The following is a 12,547-nucleotide window of genomic DNA, read 5'->3' as shown; positions in this document are numbered from 1 at the left end:
TAAAAACAATCACGACATACTTATAAAATGTCATTTTCCTTTTCACTTACAAGTTGCAGAAAAGGTTTTCAATTCCAGAAATCAAGTAATCAATGCTTAACTGATCAATGTTCACTACTTCCATTATTCTCCCTCCTCTTTCTACATCCCATCTCTAATGTGGAGTTATCTAGTTGATTATTATATAATGATTTTATTTGCTCATCTTTTCTACCTGTGTTCATGTAATTCCTTCTTTCTCTCTACATGTTTCAGCATCCTGGTGATCATTTGCTAAATGATTCATTAGGTCCTTAAAAGAGTTACACCATAAGACTCCTCTACTAAGTATAAACAATACATTTTTTTAAAAAAATACACTTTAGGCATTCTCAGGGTCTGCTATTCAATTAAAAAATTGACGATTCCTTAGGAAATGGAAAAATGCATCAAAATCAGGAAGAATAACAGTGAACAGAAATGACAAAAATTAAATTAGTAAGACAAAGGCTTGAAAGAAAGTTAGTCGGCTATATGTAAGGATTTCAAGGAAACTATGACCTTCAGTAAGGAACACAAGATAGGGTAAAAAAGCAACAAGAACAACATCACAAATAACATAGAGCTTGAAAAATACAGTGCCATATTGGAAGAATTCATTTGATGGGCATAAAAGTCCAGCAGACACTGCCAAAGAACAGATACGTGTATTGAAGATACCTCAACTAAAGGAAAAAGTGTTCTGTGAACTGAAGGACCATATGAAGTACTTTCAACAAACAGAATTTCTATTCTATAGCGACATTATACAAGAAAAAATATACACAGAAATAAAAATCCAAATCCAAATGGTGTACCCTCTTATCCCAGTAACTGACAACCTTCCAAGTAGCAAATATACATTTTTGCTTTTTAAAGCAAGCTCTCATGGTATGTGTGGCTATGAGGTGGTGTGGGGTTAGAACTTAGCTTCTTACTCTCTGGCTCTAAGCACACACCCAGCAGCCAGCCTTTATATGCTGAACGGTCCCATAGAAAACCTGCTATGTAAAAACATGAACACTCAAAACAAAAGGGAAAGGGAAAACTCGGATGAGTATGGCACCAAAGGAAGAAAGTATAATACAATTGACAGATTGGAGAGAAGACTTTTTGGAAGTACATCAACTAATTATCAGAGGTAATAAAGAGATTGGGATATTAGTAACAGAAATATCTGATCACTGAAAATGTAAGCCTAATAACATACTAGGTTGTTAAGCCAAACAAAGGAAATAGGAAGGATTCTGTGTGAAAATTTGTTAAGATAAACAACCTAAAAATCCTACAAAAAGGGTGAGTGCGCTTGAGTAGGAAAGGGGGTTAAAATGGACTGGAAATTACCCACTAGGAAAAAGCTTCTGGATGTGTTTGGTTGACCCAAGTGGATGCTCTAGAGATTTAATGGTACAAATGAAGACTTGCTAGGGAGAGGGCGCTGCCAGGCTGGCCTTGAACATTGGAACCCCCGGTGTGTCTGCCTCCTGTAGGCTGGGCCCACAGGTGTGGGCGACCAACACTGATCTCCCACCCTTAGGGTTATGGTGTGTTCCTCTCCAGGCTTGTTCCTTCAAGTATCATAGGAAGCGGGTTGGGCAGAGAGTTCCTCAATGTCCTTCGTCACCTGATGTGGGTGGGAACTTCCCCAGAGGGATAAGTGTTTAGGGATTGGCTGATCATGTTTACATCAAGCCAACTGAAATCAGTGGCCATTTGGCTTCTCAAGGTGTAAGTTTGTGTGTGTGTGTATGTATGTGTATAAGATGTATACATATATACATATATTGTATGTATGCATATATATATATATATATATATATATGGGCAAGTGTCTTTTCCCAGCCTTTCCTTCCCCTTTCTTGGGGTTGTGGGTGGGCTGGCTCTCTTGGGAACCACTTTATTTGCTTGCTGTGTTTCAGAGACAGGGTGCCACAGGGGAGACCAGGTTTTTCTTAAGCTTTAGAACCTGGTGTCTCTGCCTCCTGTAGTCTGGTCCCACAGGTGTGGACCATCAATACTGCTCTTCCCTAGCCCCACCCTTAGGGTGTGTTCTCAGCAGGGATTCTGGCTTCCAGTAAGGTGGAAAGCAAGCTGTGCTGCTGGGAGGGAGTTCCCTCTGAGTGAGATTTGGACAGCCTACTTGACTTTGTTTCCTGTGTCTAGGTTGGATGCTCTGGCTCACCACCCCAACTACAGCATTCTAGGGAAAATAAAAGAGAACCTGAGGTTTGCAGGGCCAGTGCTGGTGCCTGTAGAACTTGTGCTTTGAGGACCTGTTGAGCTGGGCAGGGTGCCTCAAAACTACACATGCTATGTTGGAGCCTCTCCCTCTTGAAGTAAACAGTGTGGTGGCAAAATGTGTGTTTATCAAGCCCCTAAGAGTAGTGCCAGTGGACACCTGTGCTGGCAGAGGTGGCTTTCTGCTTCCACTTCCCTCTGCCCCTCCCTGAAGTGCTTCCTAGGACATCAAGTGTTGGTTTCCCAGCAGCCTGGCTGTGAACATCTTGGCTCCAGTGTGCCTCTCCAGCTGCTTAACCAGTGGAGCTCAGGTTGAGGGCCACCACGTGTGTACCTTTGCTTTCCCGAGAATCATCTCTCCCCTGTTAACCTTAAAATATCTTCACTATTTTTTTCTTTAATTTTTAAGACTTCTCTTAAAATTTGTAGTTGTTGTCACTATTGATTTGTAAATTTCTTTGTTTGGCTCTAGCTCGGTTGTCCTTGCTGAAGTTTCCTTCCTCAAGCATAGTGCTTTCCCATTTCAGCCAAAGCTCCACTTCCAGCAATGTTCTTTTCGAAGACAGGAGAGGAGGCGGGGCAGGGGGAAGAATTTTGGGAAGAGTAGTTCAGAGGAGATGACAGGATCCTGCACTTTCTAGCCCAATCTTGTTGGAACGTAGTCTTCAGATGCCAATCTCCGGAGTAGCTAGGATTGCAAACTTTAGCCGGAGGTCCTCCAGCTTTTCCTGTGTTTTTAAAACATTTGATTACTTTCCCCTATCCTGCAGCCCACTGAGTGTAGTCTGTGTTTTCATTTGGGTCTGACAAAGATACTTTTTTTTTTCTTGGTGGTGGGGCTTGAACTGTGGGCTTGGGCGCTGTTCCTGCGCTATTCAGCACAAGGCCAGCAATCTACCGCTTGAGCCACTTCCGGTTTCCTAATGGTTTATTGGAGAAGAGTCTCACGGACTTTCCCGTTGGGGCTGGCTTGGAACTGCGCTCCTCATAATCTCAGCCTCCGGAGTAGCTAGGATTACAGGCGGGAGCCACCAGCGCCCGGCTTCAGACACTTTTATGTTTGTGTGTGTCTATAGTCTGTGCCCTATACAGATGTTTCCAGTGTTTTGTAACTTATCCATTTGTATATTGGTATTTAAAATTAACTTCATAGATTTGATCATGCTTGCCGCATTTCCCTATCCGCACGCAGCCCGTCCGCACACTTGGTGCACTAATGGTGTGGGGGGGCCCGGGGTAGATGGTGCAGCCCCACACAGCTGTTGCTCATGTTTTGAAGAGAAACTCCCTCCCTCCCCGACAGTAGTAACACTTTTTCATGCATGTATCATTATAGACCCTACCCCAGGGGGCTACACGTTCCTTCCGCGGAGGAAGGAGTAGCCATGAGGTGTTAGGCTTGTCCCAGGGGTAGGGTCAGGTAAGAGTGGCCACACTGTGAGCCAGGCGCCCCGGCCGAGGCGCAGGAACGCCGGAGGCGCTGTCCTTCGGACACCCCGCCGCCGGTGTTCCGGGCGCCTGGAGCTCAGCGCCAGGGGAACCTGCCCTTGCCTTGGTTGTAATCGCGAATGGTCGTGGCCATGAGCGGGGCAGCTCTCTTGCCTGCTGCGGCCTTTCTGGCCTTTGTGGTGTCGTCCATGGGCATGAGGGTAGCCGCTGTGGTGCCGGAAGGGGCGCGGGCTGTAGTCTGGCCTTGGGGAGGAAACCTCCTGTGCCCTACACCGCCGCCACCGCCGGCGCCACGAGCACCCCCGAAACCAGCGGCGCCCCTTCCTCCTCCTCTACCGCCTGCTCCCCGGGCGGGGGCCGGCCGGAGCTCGGCTCCTTGGGCCGCGGCTGCGCCTGCCGTCAGGGCCCGGGAGCGCGCTCCGCCGCAAGGCCGCCTTTCCGGGGGCGGCTCCAGGAGCACCTGCACCCGTCGGCCTGGGCCCTTCTCGGCCTGCGCAGCCCGGATGGAGGCGCAAACTGCTCGCAGGCGCTGCTCTCGCCCTCGGCGAAGCCGCAGGTACAGCTCCCGCCAGGACTCGCCCTCGGCCGGCTTTTCCTCCTTGAAGTCCTTGCGGCAGCGGGCTCGCCACAGCTGGTCTGTGTCGCTGTGCGCCCCGGGCCGCTGGCCATCGTCCCGTGGGCCGGGCTGCGGAGCCGAGGTGTAAGTCCCGGGAACCGGTGCGAGGAGAACGCAGGGCGGCGTGGGCCCGGCTGGGGCGCTGGGGCGCGAGGGAGCCGAGTCCCCGCGCTTCCGGCCGCAGTACACCGGCATCTTCCGGGACACTCTGACACCAGGCAAGGCCGCCTCTTCCCCTGCCCCTTCCCCTGCCCCTTCCCCCTCTTCCTCTTCCTCTTCCCAGGGCGCCGAGGCTTCAGGCACAGGTGGCGAGAAGGACATCCATTCCAGGTCGGGCAGCCCAGCCGAGTGGGCCTGCCGCCCGGGGAAACTAGGGGTGTCGGCGCCGGGCCACAGCGTGGGCACCACGGCCGCTGGCGTGGAGTCGGCGCGGCTGGCTGGAAGGGCGGCTGGGGCCCGCGCCAGCCCTGCGGCCTGGTCTTCCTCGGCCTGGCTCACCCTCAGGGCTGCGCGGTGGACCGAATCCAGGGGTCTGCTGGGGCCTCTGGGGCCATCCCCTTTCGAGCCTCCTGCGGCCGGGGCAGGGGCACGAGTGCGGCCCTTGGCCTTCTTTCTCGTCGGCCGCAGCTGGCTCTGGTTGAGGGCATCCTCGAAAGACAGGGCAGGCGCCCGGAATTCACGCTGCGCCCGGGACTCGCTCTCGCGATCGCCCCGACCCAGCTTCGCGGCCCGCCTGTCCGGGTCGCCAGAGGTGCGAGGATGGACCTCAGCGGACGGCGGAACTGAGTCTCTCTTCTCCTTCATGGAGGATCGGCGCCCCTCTTTTGGTCTGGCTCTGCCCTGCCCCTGGGGTTCCCCCCGGGGGAGACCCTGCTGCGGGCGCCCCGGCGGGTCCCGGGCCTGCTGCGAGGCAGGAGGCCACCGGTTGCCAGGCTTCCCAGCGGCACCCGTGGGCTCGGGGTCCCGCGGGACTCCGGAGCTGTCCACGGACCAACCACGAAGCCCGCTGCTGCCCTCGGAGGACGCGGGGGCCAATCGGGGACGCTTCTCCCGCCCGCTGCCGGGAGAAGGGCTGGCAGACCGCTTGCCCCCATCCCGCACCTCACGCCTCTCCCCGGGCCGTGCGGGCTCTGGACCGGGGCTGGGGCCTCCCCTCCTGGGCACTGGCGCTTTTCCCCGGGAGCCCCAAACCGCACTTGACTCTTTCAACACGTGCTCCCGCTCCCATGCCGACTCCGACTGCCCAACAGCCTCCTTCCCGGGCTCCTGAGCGCCATCCTGCTCAGGGACCCGGCCCAAAAGCACTGGCAGAAACCCTGGGTGGCGGTCCAGGAGAGCCAAGGTCTTCCAGCGCTTGGCCAGCTCCCTGGCCAAACAGCCCACCAGCGGGTGCTTCCTAAAACCCTTCACTGTCGCTCTGACGCCCGTGGCGGCCAACATTTCTGCCGTAATGGGCAAAACAGAGAGCAGGCTCAAGGCTTTACAGAGTTCTTCCTGGTTGGTGCTGGAGGCCAGGCGCTCCTGGAGCTGCCTCACGGCTCCCCACACCGACTCGGCCTCTGCCTGCGCCCCGATGCCACCCCCGACCACGTCTACAGAGACGCGGGGCCCACTCACCTGGGTGCCCGGATCCACAGGGTCACTCACCTCGCTCTGAGAGAAAGGATCCACAGCTGACTCGTCCAACACGTCCTCCTGCCTCCCCTCCCCCTCCCCTCTGGCCTCCTCCTTCCCATCCTCCTCCTCCTTCCCCTCCCCATTTTCTTCCTCCTCCCTATCCTGCTCCTCCTTCTGTTGCCTAAGAGCATCCTTCCTGGGCTCTCGAGCTCCATCCTGCTCAAGAACGTGGTCTAGAGCTAAGGTCTTCCAGCGCTTGGCCAGCTCCTTGGCCAAACTCCGCACCTGCTGGTGCTTCCTCAAACTCTTCACTAATCGTCTGACACCGGTGGTGGCAAGGATTTCTGGCGTGATGGGCAAGTCTGAGAGAAGCCTCAAACAACTGCGAAGCTCCTCCCAGTCGGTGCTGGAGGCCAGGCGCTCCTGGAGCTGCCTCACGGCCCCCCACACCGACTCGGCCTCCGCCTGGGCGCCGACGCCACCCCCGACCACGTCTACAGAGACGCGGGGCCCACTCACCTGGGTGCCCAGATCCACAGGGTCACTCGCCTCACTCTGAGTGAACAGATCCACAGCTGACTTCAATATGTCCTCCTGCTCCCCTTCCTCCTCCCCCATCGCCTCCTCCATTGTCCCCTCCTCCCCATCCTCCTTTCCCTCCCCATACTCCTCCTCCTCCCCATCCTCCTCTTCCTTCCACTGCCTAAGAGCAGCCTTCCTGGGCTCTGGAGCTCCATCCTGCTCACGAACCTGGTCTAGAGCTAAGGTCTTCCAGCGCTTGGCCAGCTCCTTGGCCAAACTCCGCACCTGCTGGTGCTTCCTCAAACTCTTCACCAATCGTCTGACACCCGTGGTGGCAAGGATTTCTGGCGTGATGGGCAAGTCTGAGAGAAGCCTCAAACAACTGCGAAGCTCCTCCCAGTCGGTGCTGGAGGCCAGGCGCTCCTGGAGCTGCCTCACGGCTCCCCACACCGACTCGGCCTCCGCCTGGGCGCCGACGCCACCCCCGACCACGTCTACAGAGACGCGGGGCCCACTCACCTGGGTGCCCAGATCCACAGGGTCACTCACCTCGCTCTGACAGAAAAGATCCACGTCTGAGGTCCTCAACGTGTCCTCCTGCTCCCCCTCCCCCTGCCCAAGGTCATCCTTCCTGGGCTCTCCAGCGCCATCCTGCTCAGGGACCTGCCCCACAGCCTCTGCCTTGCGGCTCAGCAGAGCCAGGGACTTCCAGCGCTTGGCCAGCTCCTCGGCCAAACTGCCCACCTGCGGGTGCTTCCTAAATCCCTTCACTGTCCCTCTGACACCCGTGGCGGCCAGGATTTCTGGCGTGATGGGGAGCACCGAGAGCAGGCTCAAGGCTTTGCGGAGCTCGCCCGCGTCTGTGCGGGAGGCCAGGCGCTGCTGGAGCTGCCGCACGGCTCCGCACGCCCACTCGGTCGCCCCCATTCGTTTGCCACCCCCGTCCATGTCTCCTGAGATGCCCGGGACACTCACCTGGGCTCCTGGATGCCGTGGGTCACTCACCGTGCTCTGGGCACTCGTCTTCTGGTCGGTCGCTGCGAGGCACGCGGGTTTCCTCCTGCTCCTCTCGGCGGTGGCGTCCAGACTGACCCGGAAGGCCAGCCGTCTGCCTGATAAAGCCTCGGGCTGCCCCGCCTCTTCCCACAGCTCCTCCTCTCAGCCCCTCCCTGTCTCATGCCTGCCACGCCCTGGCATCCTCGCAGGGGGTCTCCCAAGATGCACCTCGCCCGACCTTCCACAAGTTCATGTGTATACATGTGCAATCATATATACACACACATACATGCACAAGCATATGTGTAATATATGTGTATATATACATGCATACATAGAGAGAGAGCTTTATAGGCATATCTGTACAGGCCAGTGTCTTTTCCCAGCCTTTCTTTGTGGGAGTGTGGGACTGCTGGCTTGCTGGGAACCATATTGCTTGATTGCTGGCTTTCAGGGACAGAATCCCAGGTTAGACTTGGCCTTTGGAACCCGGTGTGTTTGCCTCTTGTAGGCTGGTCTCACAGGTGTGGACCATCAACTTTGATCTCCTACCCTCCCAATTTAGGCTGAGTTCTGATCTGGGCTTTCTCTTTGTAGTTTCTTGGCAATGTAGGTTGGGTAGATTGGAGAGAGTTCCTCAGTGTCTTTCATCCCTGGCTGTGAATAGGCACTTTATGAGTTAGGTAATTACTTGGGAAGATCCATTTAGAGTAGGTAAATCCCTAAAGCAAAGGAGAATGATTAGCACACTTCATCTGAAACCATGCATGGGGGAAAGGGGAAGAAGGTTAAGATACATGACCTGTTCTAAGTCTTAGACAGGGTGATATTTGTTTAGATTGTTATTAAAAGTGGGTGACTAATATACTCTTCTTGTATGAATAATTTTCTAATCCTATATCTGCTCATGTGATATGAAGGTATATTTGTCTTGCAAATTCAATTTGGAGTGAATTCTACAATTATTATTACCTTTATTAGGTAGTCAATCACATGGGCACTTGCTAAAGTATATAAAGCGCTTTTGTTTGTACTAAAATGTTCACACATCATTAATAATGAAAACTGAACCTTTTCAAGTTAGTCAAAATTATTATTGGAAAAAAAACACCTGTTATTGTCTTTTCTAATTTTGTAGAAATTTTTAATTTACCTTTTCTACACAACCTGCAAAGGTTCCAAAGGCCAAGTCTAACCTGGGATTCTGTCCCTGAAAGCCAGCAATCAAGCAATATGGTTCCCAGCAAGCCAGCAGTCCCACACTCCCACAAAGAAAGGCTGGGAAAAGACACTGGCCTGTACAGATATGCCTATAAAGCTCTCTCTCTATGTATGCATGTATATATACACATATATTACACATATGCTTGTGCATGTATGTGTGTGTATATATGATTGCACATGTATACACATGAACTTGTGGAAGGTCGGGCGAGGTGCATCTTGGGAGACCCCCTGCGAGGATGCCAGGGCGTGGCAGGCATGAGACAGGGAGGGGCTGAGAGGAGGAGCTGTGGGAAGAGGCGGGGCAGCCCGAGGCTTTATCAGGCAGACGGCTGGCCTTCCGGGTCAGTCTGGACGCCACCGCCGAGAGGAGCAGGAGGAAACCCGCGTGCCTCGCAGCGACCGACCAGAAGACGAGTGCCCAGAGCACGGTGAGTGACCCACGGCATCCAGGAGCCCAGGTGAGTGTCCCGGGCATCTCAGGAGACATGGACGGGGGTGGCAAACGAATGGGGGCGACCGAGTGGGCGTGCGGAGCCGTGCGGCAGCTCCAGCAGCGCCTGGCCTCCCGCACAGACGCGGGCGAGCTCCGCAAAGCCTTGAGCCTGCTCTCGGTGCTCCCCATCACGCCAGAAATCCTGGCCGCCACGGGTGTCAGAGGGACAGTGAAGGGATTTAGGAAGCACCCGCAGGTGGGCAGTTTGGCCGAGGAGCTGGCCAAGCGCTGGAAGTCCCTGGCTCTGCTGAGCCGCAAGGCAGAGGCTGTGGGGCAGGTCCCTGAGCAGGATGGCGCTGGAGAGCCCAGGAAGGATGACCTTGGGCAGGGGGAGGGGGAGCAGGAGGACACGTTGAGGACCTCAGACGTGGATCTTTTCTGTCAGAGCGAGGTGAGTGACCCTGTGGATCTGGGCACCCAGGTGAGTGGGCCCCGCGTCTCTGTAGACGTGGTCGGGGGTGGCGTCGGCGCCCAGGCGGAGGCCGAGTCGGTGTGGGGAGCCGTGAGGCAGCTCCAGGAGCGCCTGGCCTCCAGCACCGACTGGGAGGAGCTTCGCAGTTGTTTGAGGCTTCTCTCAGACTTGCCCATCACGCCAGAAATCCTTGCCACCACGGGTGTCAGACGATTGGTGAAGAGTTTGAGGAAGCACCAGCAGGTGCGGAGTTTGGCCAAGGAGCTGGCCAAGCGCTGGAAGACCTTAGCTCTAGACCAGGTTCGTGAGCAGGATGGAGCTCCAGAGCCCAGGAAGGCTGCTCTTAGGCAGTGGAAGGAAGAGGAGGATGGGGAGGAGGAGGAGTATGGGGAGGGAAAGGAGGATGGGGAGGAGGGGACAATGGAGGAGGCGATGGGGGAGGAGGAAGGGGAGCAGGAGGACATATTGAAGTCAGCTGTGGATCTGTTCACTCAGAGTGAGGCGAGTGACCCTGTGGATCTGGGCACCCAGGTGAGTGGGCCCCGCGTCTCTGTAGACGTGGTCGGGGGTGGCGTCGGCGCCCAGGCGGAGGCCGAGTCGGTGTGGGGGGCCGTGAGGCAGCTCCAGGAGCGCCTGGCCTCCAGCACCGACTGGGAGGAGCTTCGCAGTTGTTTGAGGCTTCTCTCAGACTTGCCCATCACGCCAGAAATCCTTGCCACCACCGGTGTCAGACGATTAGTGAAGAGTTTGAGGAAGCACCAGCAGGTGCGGAGTTTGGCCAAGGAGCTGGCCAAGCGCTGGAAGACCTTAGCTCTAGACCACGTTCTTGAGCAGGATGGAGCTCGAGAGCCCAGGAAGGATGCTCTTAGGCAACAGAAGGAGGAGCAGGATAGGGAGGAGGAAGAAAATGGGGAGGGGAAGGAGGAGGAGGATGGGAAGGAGGAGGCCAGAGGGGAGGGGGAGGGGAGGCAGGAGGACGTGTTGGACGAGTCAGCTGTGGATCCTTTCTCTCAGAGCGAGGTGAGTGACCCTGTGGATCCGGGCACCCAGGTGAGTGGGCCCCGCGTCTCTGTAGACGTGGTCGGGGGTGGCATCGGGGCGCAGGCAGAGGCCGAGTCGGTGTGGGGAGCCGTGAGGCAGCTCCAGGAGCGCCTGGCCTCCAGCACCAACCAGGAAGAACTCTGTAAAGCCTTGAGCCTGCTCTCTGTTTTGCCCATTACGGCAGAAATGTTGGCCGCCACGGGCGTCAGAGCGACAGTGAAGGGTTTTAGGAAGCACCCGCTGGTGGGCTGTTTGGCCAGGGAGCTGGCCAAGCGCTGGAAGACCTTGGCTCTCCTGGACCGCCACCCAGGGTTTCTGCCAGTGCTTTTGGGCCGGGTCCCTGAGCAGGATGGCGCTCAGGAGCCCGGGAAGGAGGCTGTTGGGCAGTCGGAGTCGGCATGGGAGCGGGAGCACGTGTTGAAAGAGTCAAGTGCGGTTTGGGGCTCCCGGGGAAAAGCGCCAGTGCCCAGGAGGGGAGGCCCCAGCCCCGGTCCAGAGCCCGCACGGCCCGGGGAGAGGCGTGAGGTGCGGGATGGGGGCAAGCGGTCTGCCAGCCCTTCTCCCGGCAGCGGGCGGGAGAAGCGTCCCCGATTGGCCCCCGCGTCCTCCGAGGGCAGCAGCGGGCTTCGTGGTTGGTCCGTGGACAGCTCCGGAGTCCCGCGGGACCCCGAGCCCACGGGTGCCGCTGGGAAGCCTGGCAACCGGTGGCCTCCTGCCTCGCAGCAGGCCCGGGACCCGCCGGGGCGCCCGCAGCAGGGTCTCCCCCGGGGGGAACCCCAGGGGCAGGGCAGAGCCAGACCAAAAGAGGGGCGCCGATCCTCCATGAAGGAGAAGAGAGACTCAGTTCCGCCGTCCGCTGAGGTCCATCCTCGCACCTCTGGCGACCCGGACAGGCGGGCCGCGAAGCTGGGTCGGGGCGATCGCGAGAGCGAGTCCCGGGCGCAGCGTGAATTCCGGGCGCCTGCCCTGTCTTTCGAGGATGCCCTCAACCAGAGCCAGCTGCGGCCGACGAGAAAGAAGGCCAAGGGCCGCACTCGTGCCCCTGCCCCGGCCGCAGGAGGCTCGAAAGGGGATGGCCCCAGAGGCCCCAGCAGACCCCTGGATTCGGTCCACCGCGCAGCCCTGAGGGTGAGCCAGGCCGAGGAAGACCAGGCCGCAGGGCTGGCGCGGGCCCCAGCCGCCCTTCCAGCCAGCCGCGCCGACTCCACGCCAGCGGCCGTGGTGCCCACGCTGTGGCCCGGCGCCGACACCCCTAGTTTCCCCGGGCGGCAGGCCCACTCGGCTGGGCTGCCCGACCTGGAATGGATGTCCTTCTCGCCACCTGTGCCTGAAGCCTCGGCGCCCTGGGAAGAGGAAGAGGAAGAGGGGGAAGGGGCAGGGGAAGGGGCAGGGGAAGAGGCGGCCTTGCCTGGTGTCAGAGTGTCCCGGAAGATGCCGGTGTACTGCGGCCGGAAGCGCGGGGACTCGGCTCCCTCGCGCCCCAGCGCCCCAGCCGGGCCCACGCCGCCCTGCGTTCTCCTCGCACCGGTTCCCGGGACTTACACCTCGGCTCCGCAGCCCGGCCCACGGGACGATGGCCAGCGGCCCGGGGCGCACAGCGACACAGACCAGCTGTGGCGAGCCCGCTGCCGCAAGGACTTCAAGGAGGAAAAGCCGGCCGAGGGCGAGTCCTGGCGGGAGCTGTACCTGCGGCTTCGCCGAGGGCGAGAGCAGCGCCTGCGAGCAGTTTGCGCCTCCATCCGGGCTGCGCAGGCCGAGAAGGGCCCAGGCCGACGGGTGCAGGTGCTCCTGGAGCCGCCCCCGGAAAGGCGGCCTTGCGGCGGAGCGCGCTCCCGGGCCCTGACGGCAGGCGCAGCCGCGGCCCAAGGAGCCGAGCTCCGGCCGGCCCCCGCCCGGGGAGCAGGCGGTAGAGGAGGAG

The sequence above is a fragment of the Dipodomys spectabilis genome, unplaced genomic scaffold (genome assembly GCF_019054845.1).
Source record: "Dipodomys spectabilis isolate Male_0828 unplaced genomic scaffold, ASM1905484v1 ptg000024l, whole genome shotgun sequence".
In the NCBI taxonomy this organism is placed as follows: domain Eukaryota; kingdom Metazoa; phylum Chordata; class Mammalia; order Rodentia; family Heteromyidae; genus Dipodomys; species Dipodomys spectabilis.
The sequence above is the reverse complement of the archived record's forward strand: the minus strand, read 5'-3'. Positions refer to the sequence as shown.